The 12,618-nt window shown below is 41.1% G+C and overlaps 1 protein-coding gene across 1 annotated transcript in view; it reads right to left on the bottom strand.

The window, feature by feature from the left end:
• GALT (galactose-1-phosphate uridylyltransferase) overlaps positions 1-12,618 on the bottom strand; it is a 1,193,614-nt gene that overhangs the window by 564,376 nt on the left and 616,620 nt on the right. The gene's annotated exons all lie outside the window — the stretch shown is intronic.

Raw genomic sequence — 12,618 nt, 5'->3', positions numbered from 1 at the left:
ACTTCCAGCATGCACACACTGTATAAAATTTATGGCATTTACTTCTCAGAAGTCCAGGCCAATGTCAGTGGTCTCTAGCTGGCTAAATTTGCAGATGATTGCAAGTTAGGAGCTGTCATTGACTCTCACACTGACACAAATGTTTTCAAGGAGGTGCTGACAGACAAAAAAACTGGTGTCAGAGCCATGGACTAAAACTAAATACCAAGAAATGCATAATAGCATCCTTTGGGAAGTCATCCATCCCTGGTAACTATCATACTAACAACACACCCCTCAGAGTTGACCAAGTAATTAGGGACTTAGGGACACACATAGATAGTAATCTAGCCTTCGATCAGCATGTGTCTACAGTGGTGAGGAAATTATTCTTTATTGTGCAAATTATAAACAAAGGTATCATATCTAAGTCCAAGGAAGACATTGTTCCATTGTATTCGGCATTCATCAGACCTATCATTGAGTACAATGCCCCCTTTGGTATGTACCTAACCAGGCATATCCAACAATTGGAACGTCCACACAGGTTCCTCACTAAAAGAATACAGGCTGCAAGTAAAATGTCCTATGCAGACCACCTCGAGGCCCTATGTCTGTATTCCGACTCCTACAGGCTTTTGAGGGGAGATCTATGCCTGGCATACAGGGCATTGTCAGACCCCACTCTGATGGACCTCCTGCATATCCACAAAACAAACAGCACCAGAATTACCCGTTCTAAAAATGTAAACCTTGCCTGTGATATAAAAAGGTGCTGCTGGAGAGAAAGGTATGTATCCCAAAGACTACAGTGTCTATGGAACGGGCTCCTCATCCATGTGAAGCAGAGCTCCTCCCTAACCCAATTCAACTGCAACTTGGACAATTGGATGGGAAACCAGAAATTCATCCCTGGTTTTGCACCTATGTCAATACTGGACACAGTTAACTTGTAAATGATTCCTCTTCCAAACCCCTGCTTACACTTAAAGGTATCAGAGCTTGTCAGAGATTTGTGATGCATGGCTAGGCTTTAAAAGGCCCTTGTCATCAGCCTAGTAAACACCTATAAACACCTATGAACCTACTGCCATGCAGAGCTGTAACTAAATTTTAAACCTAGCCTTCCATATTCCAGTAAGTGCTCCGGGTATCCTTTTCAGCACAATAGTATTTGTCCTTCAGTAGAGTTGCAATATTTTCCACAAAATTCAGATAAATATCCCTTGCACATGTCTGACTCACCTATCATATTTTTAATACTAGTGCCCATATCAAAGCCCCACTGACATCTTTGTTCTTTTATAGTGATTACAATGCTCAGTAATGTTCATTTTATTATTTCAGCCTCAAGGTATCAGACAGCATTTTATGTCATGCATAAAGCATGGTTAATAGACATATCTTGAATACAACTGCAATGAATTAACACAGCATGAGAATATTTTATATATTTCTAGAAGTGTGTGAGCATATACAAAACAGTACAATCATATTCTGAAAACAAGAAAAATAACTTATACCCAGGATTATAGTAAGAAAATGACGACAGCAAACCTGTAGTATATGCACTTCCACAATAATGCTAAGAACCTAGGAGAGAGAACTTTAGCAATTTTCTGGACATAAGAAAGGAACTCAGTTTTGTTGAGCATTTTTTACCACTGTTATGCTCTAGTTTTGTGCTAAAGCATATAGAGCAGCCATTACACAACAGCTGCAAGAAACCAGAGCAGCTTTAAATTTCTAATACCAAAACGTATGGCATCATCAAAGGCATGTGGCAGCCAAAGTATTATAGCTTTTAAAGCTGTTGCAAAAACTGATATACTTTGCTTCTGGCCACTGACATGGAGGCAACCCATGTGAGACTCAGCATTCAGAGCTGTAAAATGTATTGTGTTCTTGTACTTTTTCTTTTTTGTCTTTATCTTGTACATTCAGTGAAGTAGCTAAAGCTCCACACACAAGGAATTGTGTGGCAACACTAACGATTTTCCACCTATGACAGCTGTAAAACACTTCGAATTCCTATATTTTTCCATGTACTACAAACAAATGTGTGTTGGTCTCTCTAATCATAACCACACAGTAACATCTACTTGAAATGGATGCCAAGATTCAGCTCCGAAGCTCTTCACTCTGCTCTCTAGGTGAATTTCTTTCCTTTGATATTAAAGTAAATTTCTTGATGTCCATTTCTTTAACATATAGTCTAGTCAGCACACAACAATCATGTATCTATATACAGTGATGGAAGAGAAAGAGAAGGAATACATGTGATTCTACTGAAATAGAGAGATCATAATTAACTCTCTTACACCTCATTTCCTTGCTCTTTTTACTTTAAAAGCTGCTAGCTGTATGTAATGTATAACAGATTGAAATGTATTTTTTTTTTTTGTGGGGGACAAGCCTTCCTTCACTCCTGTACACCCATTGAAACATGTATACCATAACTTCACACTTGCACATTAGTGGAGAATGAAACTTCTTTCAGCAGTGAACAGCAGTCTTGGGATTTCAGTTGTTTCACTCCAACCAGCGGTAAAGTGGATTTCGGAGACCCTGAGCCTTGAGAACACTGTGCTTGCATGTGTGGGGGACATGTATAAAAGTACTATCAAGGGCAAAATGGCAATGACTTTGAAGTGGATATGTACAATTGAGAAAGCACAATCCAAGTATAAAGCTACTGTAATCTTTTTTACAAAATGCCAAACTATTCTTGGAGTTTACCCTTGTAAAGCAATGAAGCAAAGGCAGGACTATATGGACATAAAGCAAACTTCCTTTGCTAATTTTATGTAAAGGATGGTTTAATTCCTCAACATCTTTTGGCTTTCTATTACAATCATAGGAATGGACCCCATTCCTAAATTAAAGTATGACTGAAGTTCATGAAATTAGTATTAGGTTCATAGGTAAGTAGTAGGCTATCTGCCCAAGGGCATTTATAAGCCTAGCCAGAATGCGTTGGCTTTCGCCACCCCCTTAGATTAGTTCCCTGTGCCTCTGTCCAGCAGAGCCATTAGTTCCCTGCACCACTGTCCAGCAGAGCCACTGCAGTGATCCCCAGGGTAAATTTTCTGTTTCCCATCCACCCGTCAAGGTTTCTCTTGAAGAGTGTTAGTGAGGGGCTTTGCCTGATGTATACTGGAATCCTGTTCCAAAGCATGGGGAGTCTCTGGGATAGGAATCTATCCCTCTAGCATGTCTTATTTATCGTTGTGGTGAGGTTTATATCTCTAGAGCGTGTGGCTCTCTGGGATGTTTTTTTAGGTGAAGCATGCCCATCAATTCTGGGTTGGACATGACCTTGTATGTCAGGCAGAGATCACCTCTGAGTAAGCGGTATGCAACCGAGTACAGCTGGAGTTTGAGTTGGGCTCCATAGGGCATCTGTTTAAGGACACTAATCCTCTTGGTGAGGTACTTTTGTGGTCTTATCAGCTGTTGCAGGTGTCTTGTAAGGTACATCCCAAATGGGGCGTTGTATTCGATGATGGGTCTAATAAGTGATGAGTAGAGAGGCACATTAACCTCTTTTGTTCTAGATGCGAACCCTTTTGTGATTAGGTGGGCCACATAGGATTTTCTAACCACCTTGGCAATATGATTATCAAAGGAGAGATTACTATCTACTTGGGTGTCCCCAGATCCCTTATTACATTTTCTGTATTTAGGAGACTACCACCCTGCCACCCCCTTAAATTAGTTCCCTGTGCCTCTGTCCAGCAGAGCCATTAGTTCCCTGCACCACTGTCCAGCAGAGCCACTGCAGTGATCCCCAGGGTAAATTTTCTGTTTCCCATCCACCCGTCAAGGTTTCTCTTGAGTGTTAGCGAGGGGCTTTGCCTGATGTATACTGGAATCCTGTTCCAAAGCATGGGGAGTCTCTGGGATAGGAATCTATCCCTCTAGCATGTCTTATTTATCGTTGTGGTGAGGTTTATATCTCTAGAGCGTGTGGCTCTCTGGGATGTTTTTTTAGGTGAAGCATGCCCATCAATTCTGGGTTGGACATGACCTTGTATGTCAGGCAGAGATCACCTCTGAGTAAGCGGTATGCAACCGAGTACAGCTGGAGTTTGAGTTGGGCTCCATAGGGCATCTGTTTAAGGACACTAATCCTCTTGGTGAGGTACTTTTGTGGTCTTATCAGCTGTTGCAGGTGTCTTGTAAGGTACATCCCAAATGGGGCGTTGTATTCGATGATGGGTCTAATGAGTGATGAGTAGAGAGGCACATTAACCTCTTTTGTTCTAGATGCGAACCCTTTTGTGATTAGGTGGGCCACATAGGATTTTCTAACCACCTTGGCAATATGATTATCAAAGGAGAGATTACTATCTACTTGGGTCCCCAGATCCCTTATTACATTTTCTGTATTTAGGAGACTACCACCCTATGTGGTAGTTCACAGGTACTTTGTTTTTTCTAAAGGGGATGCCTATGCACTTTTTGGCATTTAGCTTGAGGCCATGATTTTGACACCAGGTATCCGTCTCAGTGAGACCCATCTGGAGAGACTGTCTGTATCAGCTGGAGAATCAATTATGGCCCCTACTTCACAGTCGTCTGCTAACTTGGTCATCCATAGTCCTCCTATGCTTGCCTGTATCTCTGAGAAGTATATACCAAACAGGAGGGGTCCTAGGATTGAGCCCTGGGGACGCCACTTGTAACCAGTTTAGAGTCGGATGTAGAGCCTGCAACTCTCACCATGTGGGTTCTATCCACGAGCCAGTTGGCAACCCATTTTGTGACGTAGGGGTTTTTGTTTAAGCTGGTGAGCTTGTCTATAATACTAGAATGGAGAATGGTGTTGAAAGCCTTTGCGAGGTCTAGGTAGGCTGTGTGGACTTGCCTTTCCCTCGTCTAATGCCTTGGTAACGGTCTCAAAGAAGTCCTCCAGGTTTAGGAGGCATGATTTGCCTTTAAAGCCAAACTGGGTAGGGTCCAAGGTTTGGAGGTTCCCAATGTCTCTGTTAATGAGTTCCATGATGATGTGTTCCATAGCCTTGCAGTCCAGGCTAGTCAGGCTTATAGGGCAATAGTTCTGGAGGTCCGTTGTGGCTCCACCTTTGTGGAGCGGGATAACTGCTGCTGTGCACCATTCTGTGGGTACGTAGCCTGTAGACAGGCTGAGTTTGGACAGTGTGTTTAGGTGAGGGGTTAGTTCATTTTGGAGCTCTTGTAAGACACAGCCTGGGACACTGTCCGGTCCCATTGAAGCTGTGTTTTTGGCTTTGGATAGGGCTGTTTTAACCTGTGTGTTGGTGATTGATGGGGCCCTACATTCTTCTGGTATGGTTATGGGCCTTTTAGGGGGTGAAGTTTGCACTAAACCTGTCTGCCAGAATGTTGGCAATATCAGTCGGTTCAGTGTATTTTGCACCATTCTGCACTAACTCAGAGCAGATCTGAGCATTTCCACTTAGGTTCTTGACATAGCTAAAGAACGCTTTGTGGTTATCTTTGGAGTCATTGGCAATTTTTCTTTCGAAACTGGCCTTGGATGATTTAATGAGGGATCGTAGCTTCTTGCTGATACTGATCAGGGATGTCTTTCCTTCTTGAAATTTTACTCTTTTCTGTACTAGTTTCCTCCTCCTGTTGTATAGCTTGTTTATGACAGGGGTCCACCAGACTGGTTTCCTTTTCTTAGAGGAGTGAGTCTTGGTTTTACTTGGGATAGCACAATCCATGCATTCCTGCAGATGCTCATAGAGTGCCTTTGTAAAGGTTTCAGCAGTTTGGACATCATTGTCTTTTAGCATGGGGGCTGTGAACCTTTCCACCTCAGTCTTAAATAACGTGAAGTTTGCTTTTGAAAAGTTTTTCATGGTTGTTTCCTTGATTGGGTGTGGGGGCGGAATGTGGATACACAGAGTGATTAGTCTAAGGTCTGATCTAACCAGCGTGGGGTTGACCTTCGGTGTGGAACACCGGTCGCCAATGTTGGTGATGACCAAGTCCAATATGTTGTTCCCTCTGGTGGGGGTGTTGACCAGTTGATCCAGGGCGTTCGAGTTTATAAATTCTAGGAAGCGTTGGGCATGGGAGTTAGTACTTCAGTAGTTCTCCCAGTTTATGTTTGGGTAATTGAAATCATCCAGTATTAGGGTGTTTGGTAGGATCTTCATATTTCCCAGTATCTCCAGAAATGCGGAATGGGGGTCCTGGGCCATGGTGGATGATCTGTAGCAAGTTACAATTTGGATTGCAGTTTTGCCCGTTGTTAGTTGCACATGGATGATCTCTGATGCACTGTACTGCACCACTAACCTGGAAGTGTGGGTATCCTTGATGAATATGGATACACCCCCGCCTTTTGTGTTTCGGTCCTGGTTCTGTGGCCAAAAGGTATGGTATGAGTTATAGCCTACTAGTGCTAGGGTGTTCTCAGGAGCCTTAAATCAGGTTTCTCTTACTGCACAGATGTCTATGTTCTCCATACTGAGGAGTGCCTCGAGTGCATGCATTTTGAGGTTTAGACTTCTGGCGTTGAGTAGCATTACCCTCAGTTTTTGTTTCAATCTTTGATGTTAGCCAAATGTGCTCTTCTCAGCACCTGCAATGTATCCAGCACTGACGACTGCTGCAATTCATTCAGAGTTGCATGTATCCATAGCACATCTAAATAAGACTGTAAATTCTTTTTTGACACCCATTGCTCATACTGATACTGGAACTGTCTGGTTATCCTTCCACATTGCCCTTACTTCTGCCTGCAAATCCTGGTCTTTTTATGACTGTCTCTCTCTGTATGTAAGACTCTGTAATCACCAGGTGTAGCAATGCTACTTTTGTCTTTTCATGGACTACTATATCTGGTTTTCTTGCATCTAGTTTTTGAGCTGTTGGTAATGGGTTGATCAGATGTGATATGAACATCATTCTCTAAAATGCTTTGTGGCTCATATTTCCAATGCTTCTCAGATATTTCAATATTGTAATGTTTGCATAATTCCCGATACAATAGTCTTGTTACATTACTATGCCTTTCAGTACACAGGCCTTGCATTAGTGTATCACTTCCAGAAACAAGATGTGCAACTGTTTCCATTTCTGTTTTACAAGACCTGCATTTCTTTGCTTCTCCCACATATTCAATTGTAAACCAGCATGTACACAGTCCACTATCCTGGGCTGCCAATATTAACCTTTCACGTTTTGGTTTAAATTCACCTCTCCTTAACCATTCCCTGCATCAGATTCTGATCAACACAAGATTGTTCCAGGAGTTTTCTGTACCTGCAACTATATTTATGCCTCTTCTACATTTCCTGCCATCTCATATCAGCCTTCATCTTATATTCTTTCTTTAGATTTTTGACATATTCAGTTGCTGCCTGAATTTTGCCTACTTCTGGTTTGATTTCCATTCCTGATTGGCACCGATATGCTTCTGTTAAACAAAGCAGGGAAGTCATCTTAGACTTGTTCTCCACGTTTTAAAACTTTCACTATGTTTGGATCTTGTGAGGTCAACAGATATGTATGCAGTCCTACCATTGAAGATCTTTAGATGTAATAAATTTCAAGGAGGCCCACACCTCATTCAGAATGGGGAATATATAAGCTTAGTTTACACTGATTTTCAAAATCATTTGATAAATGTGAAGCTTTTTCTTGTTTTCCTGTCCAAAGAATCCAATACCTTTCAGAGCCAGTCACCCCAAAACTGTAACAGGAAGAGCAAACTGGTTTATAGCTTGGACTTTTTTCCTAGATGTCAGGGCTGTTTTATGCATTACTTTTAGTCGTCTAAAATATTCCTAAATTTTGTTCGCATTTCTTCATGTTTACTTGTCAATCCTTTATCAATTCCCAAATATTTATACACTGCCACCTGCTCAAGTTCCTTTATATCACATTCCTGTCCCAGACTGATATTTTCTTGGTGCTACAGTTTTCCTATTTAAAGGTTGTTTTTATAAATTTATCAAGACCAAATAACATTCTTATATCATCTGAGAAAGTTCTGACCTCTTGTAATTATGTTTTCAGTTCCTCATCTGACGAACTGTACAGTTTTAAACCATCCACAAAAAAAGATGAGAAGTCTTTACTCTGTTTTCTGGCAGCTGAATCTGTTAAGTAGGCAGTTTAATGGGTTAAGGGAAGGAAAACAGAGTAGCAGTAACAGAGTCACCCTGGAATATCCCCCTTCAAATTGTTATCCCTGGGGGTAATAATGTGTCTTTTATCATGGCTTAGCTTCAAAGTGGACTGCCACAGTTTCAAGGTATAATCGATTAATGTAGGATGTATTTTATACATCTGCAAGCACTCATTTGTCCATGAACATGGGATGCTGTCAAATGCTCTTTTGTAGTCTGTTTATGCCATACTTGGATTCTTACCCTTTTTAGAATTCTTCATTATGACTTTAACAACAAATGAGCCTTTGTTCCATATGACATATTACCCTTTTGTTCTATTGCCATGATTAAGCTTTCTTCTAAATGACTATGACCTCTGTTGGCATCAATTCCAGTACATAGTATATTCGTTGTCAGAAGGCAAGTTATTGGTCTATAATTTTTAGGACAGCTTTCAGGTTCACTTTTAAGGAATATTGTTTTTCCTGTTGTTAACCAGGTTGGCATCTGTTCAGGATGCACATATAAAAAGATGCCCTTCTATATCACTGTTGCAGTATTCTAAACAGAGGGTATCTCATGCCCAGGGCAGCCTGACGCTTGGCCAGTATATAAAAGCCTAGTGTCATATGCGCCAGTTATCACATTTATGCTCCAAGCATAGAATGCAGGGCATAAAAGGGATATACAGATGCAACTACTTGGAACTTCTTTGTCGCCAGTTTTAATGCTATTACCGCTAGCTGTTTTGAATGCCTTGTTGCTCTATTGAATACTTAGCTGCCAGATAAATGCCACATTTTTTATGCTTTTCTTGGTCTTGTATTTTATTTTACTACCTAAAGTTCATGTCATCCAAGAAGGGAAATTGTCAGTGTGGGAGGCAGATTCCCCATAACGACTGTCACGAACAGCGTCTTTTTTTGTTTGGGTGCTTCCCAAGACCCCATCTCTCATAGTATCTGTAAGGAGTTTGTAGACAAGACACTCAGAAGCCATTTGTCTTCCCTGGCCATTTATCTTGAAAACCAGTGGCTTAAGCAGTTAGCCCACGCTATCATGGTAGAATCCTTTAACACTGAGATACTCCCACTAGGTAAGAAGAAGGCCAAGAAGTCTCAACTGGAATCTTTAGCCATCCAGCCTCCACTGGACATTCCTCTTGAAGTGGGTAATAGCTTGGATTCCTCTGAGCATGGATCCATCTTTTTGCATGTGCTCTGAGGTTTTGCAGGTCTATTCACCAAGGGTCGGAACCTCTGGTATATGTTAGGTTTGATGTCCCTTCCAAGAAAAGACAAAAACTGAAGCATGTTTCAGTCCTTTCTAACGATCTTCAAAGGGAATGGCAAGAGTTTACTCAGGACATGTTTTCCGCCTTGATGGCCCTAAAGCCTCCTCAAGGGGTTTTGGTACCTGCTCCTCTTTGAACCTCTTCCCCTTCTAAATGGCTTAGGGAACTGGATGCCTCAAATGAGGATTCACTGTCTGATGAGGGGTTTTTGTCCTAATTCTTCACAGATGCCTTTACCTTTGGATTACAGTACTGATGAACAGGAGTTTATTAGCCCTTAGTCTCCTTTTGAGGAATTGTCCTTTGGGGACACAATTGCTAGGATGATGAAATACTGTAAGTGAAGATGATATGACTTGTTTCAAGTGGACACTCATAAACCATTGGCAGTTCCTTCTGTGTTGGCTGCAATGTTAGATACTTTTATTTCTGCTTACAAAGTCTCCTGATTCTCAGTATCCTACTCCTAAGAAACATGATAGGTTCTACAAGGTTTCTGAGGATTGTCAAGTTTTATTTAAATGTCCTTCTACTGATCCTGCTGTGGTGTCCGTCTCTTCTACAAACTGAAGCTTTTTCCCTCTTCCACACTTCTGCCTTCCGATAAGGATATCAGAGCAATGGAGAGGATTGGTATGAAAATTGCACTGCTTCTACTTTGACTTTTATGGCTAATTACCAGGCCCACATGACCGGGTATGCTCTGGCCTTGACTGCTCTGGCTTGTCAGGTTTTTTCTGACCTCCCTGAATCTGAAGGCAAATCCTCTGCCTTATCTATTTTAGGTTCTGCTTCTCAAGTGGCTTGCCATTCTTAATGTAGCTATGATGGTGCTGATGCCTCTTCCAAGGCTGCGGCTTTTGGGTCTGTCATGAAGCATTTTGGCTTAATCTCCAGTCTCTCCCCAAGAACATTAAGGCCCAGTTGTTGGATGCTCCTTTGGATTATAAACATCTTTTTGTGACTGTTGCTGCTGACATGTTTAAGTCTCTTCAAGAGGAAGGCAAAGCTTTACAGGACCTTAAACATCTTTGTTTCTCCTATCCCTACCTAACAGAAGAATTATCCTTCTAGACCTTCTTTTGTTCACAGAGGTAGGCCCCCTTTGCTAAGGCTTCTCAGATTTCTATGGCCCAAAAGCCTCCTTTATCTGATAATCCTGCTTTCTCTGACATTTCATCATCCCCTCGACTTTTCCTTTGTCTTCTAAACTGGTGTCACATCACTTCTGACTCTTGGGTAATTTCTATCATTCATCAGGGTTACTTCATGGCATGGAAGTCTCTCTCTCCTTTTCCAAGGATTCCTCACCCTCCCCTAGAGCAAATTCCTCATTTCCTGGAGATTTTAGGGTACCTGGTGAACCCATTCAATCTGTCCCCCCTTCCCAAGTGAAAGAGTTTTTATTCCAGGATGTTCCTGGTCCCTCGAAAGGAGGGCATTTGGAAAATTATTCTTGGTCTCACCCAGCTCAACACCTTTCTCAAGGTCCCTTTCTTTTTGGATGCTTACTCTTCAAACCTTGTTTCATCTTTTATTACCCTAGGCTTTTCTAGTGTCTTTGGATCTGAAAAATGCTTCCCATATCCCTATACACCTTTGTTTCAAGAAATTTTAATGTTTCTCTGTGTCTTCCTTTCATTCTCAGCTCTATGTTTTGTCCTTTGGCCTGTCTACTGCCCCAAGAGTATTCACAACATGCCTAGCTTCTGTGATTTCCTTCTGCAAGCTCCAAGGCTTTTAGATTTTTCCTTATCTAGATGACCTTTTGCTTCAGGTGCCTTCTCCCAGTCGCCTGTTACAGGATCTGGAGTTCATGATCACTCTTAAATGTCTGGGGTTCACTATCAACTTTGAAAAGTCTGTTCTACCTCCCTCTAAGGATCGTGTGCATCTGGGATGCAGGATTGAGACAGTGCAAATGTTGGCCTCTATTCCACCTTCAAAAGTTTTGTCATTGACAATATTCATTGATAATAATCTAAGGTATGATGCTCATATAGACAAAACTATCAAAACAGTTAACAAAAAACTAGGATCCTTGTATAGGACTAAACATTTCCTAACCCCACCTGTCAAAATAGCCATAGCTCGAACATATCTCCTATCGACCCTTCTCTACACCTCACCCATCCTCACAAATCTAAGCAAAGCAAACCTTAACAAATATACTAGCTGCTATAACAATATAGATTTGCCACAGGCACAGTCTACAGAACCCATCACTGTCAAAATCTTCAAACACTAGACTGGCTAGAACTACCCAATCAACTCCAGTATAACCAACTCATAGTTATTCATAAAATCCTCTACCAACCTAACAGTGCACCCATTCTCACCAATATTATCACCCCCTACAGCAACCTAGTATCTCTCCGCTCATCCAACAAAATGCAAGTGCAATCTACCAAAGCCAACAACTCAGCCAGAGAATCATTCTCCAACTCTGCTGGTAAGAAATGGAACTCACTCCCCTCAGATCTTACCACTATATCCTCCTTACCCCAATTCAAGATATCCCTAAAGAAACACCTAAACAGGCATTGGCTATGTCCATGTCTAAACACAGACTAACCCAATATAAACACAACTCAAATAGTTGAGAGACCCAATAATAATAACTTCCTTAACCTATATGTATAAACTTTCTAAACCTTCCCTACCCGGACTAAAAACACTTTGCAACAGCCTTTAGAATATTACAAGGATGGTAACTTGCTATCCAAGCCATTCTAATGCTATGTTTCTAAAACCTAATGCATCTATTATAACTTGCTATCCTATCCATTCTAAGGCTATATCTTTAACCCTTCTACATCTAATTTCTAACAATTTCCCTATCTTGATTGTCATTCTTATCAATCTGTGTAAAACATCATTCTATACACTTCAATGCTGTGTAATGCCTTCTGTACATATTTCATACTATAAACCTACAGAAATGTTAATTTGCAATGTTAACATATACATACAACTTATTTTTAAAATTTTATATTTTTAAATTTCAATGTAACCATGAATATTGACTAACTTTTATTGACTAACTTTTTTGCACATGTGGAGCTTTTCTCCCCGGGCCTCCGCTGAAAATGGACATGTATCCAGTCGGACTCTTCCCGGTTAACAAATGTAAAATAAATAAAATAATAAATAAATTGACAGCAGTCTTTCATTCTTTTGTTCCTCACTGCTATGCAAGCCAGAAAGTTTCCTTGGACCCTGAGATTCATGGCC

Source organism: Protopterus annectens, chromosome 1.part1, assembly GCF_019279795.1.
Source record: "Protopterus annectens isolate FY-2018-M chromosome 1.part1, PAN1.0, whole genome shotgun sequence".
NCBI classification, from domain to species: Eukaryota; Metazoa; Chordata; order Ceratodontiformes; family Protopteridae; genus Protopterus; species Protopterus annectens.
This window is presented reverse-complemented; position numbering and strand designations above follow the sequence as displayed.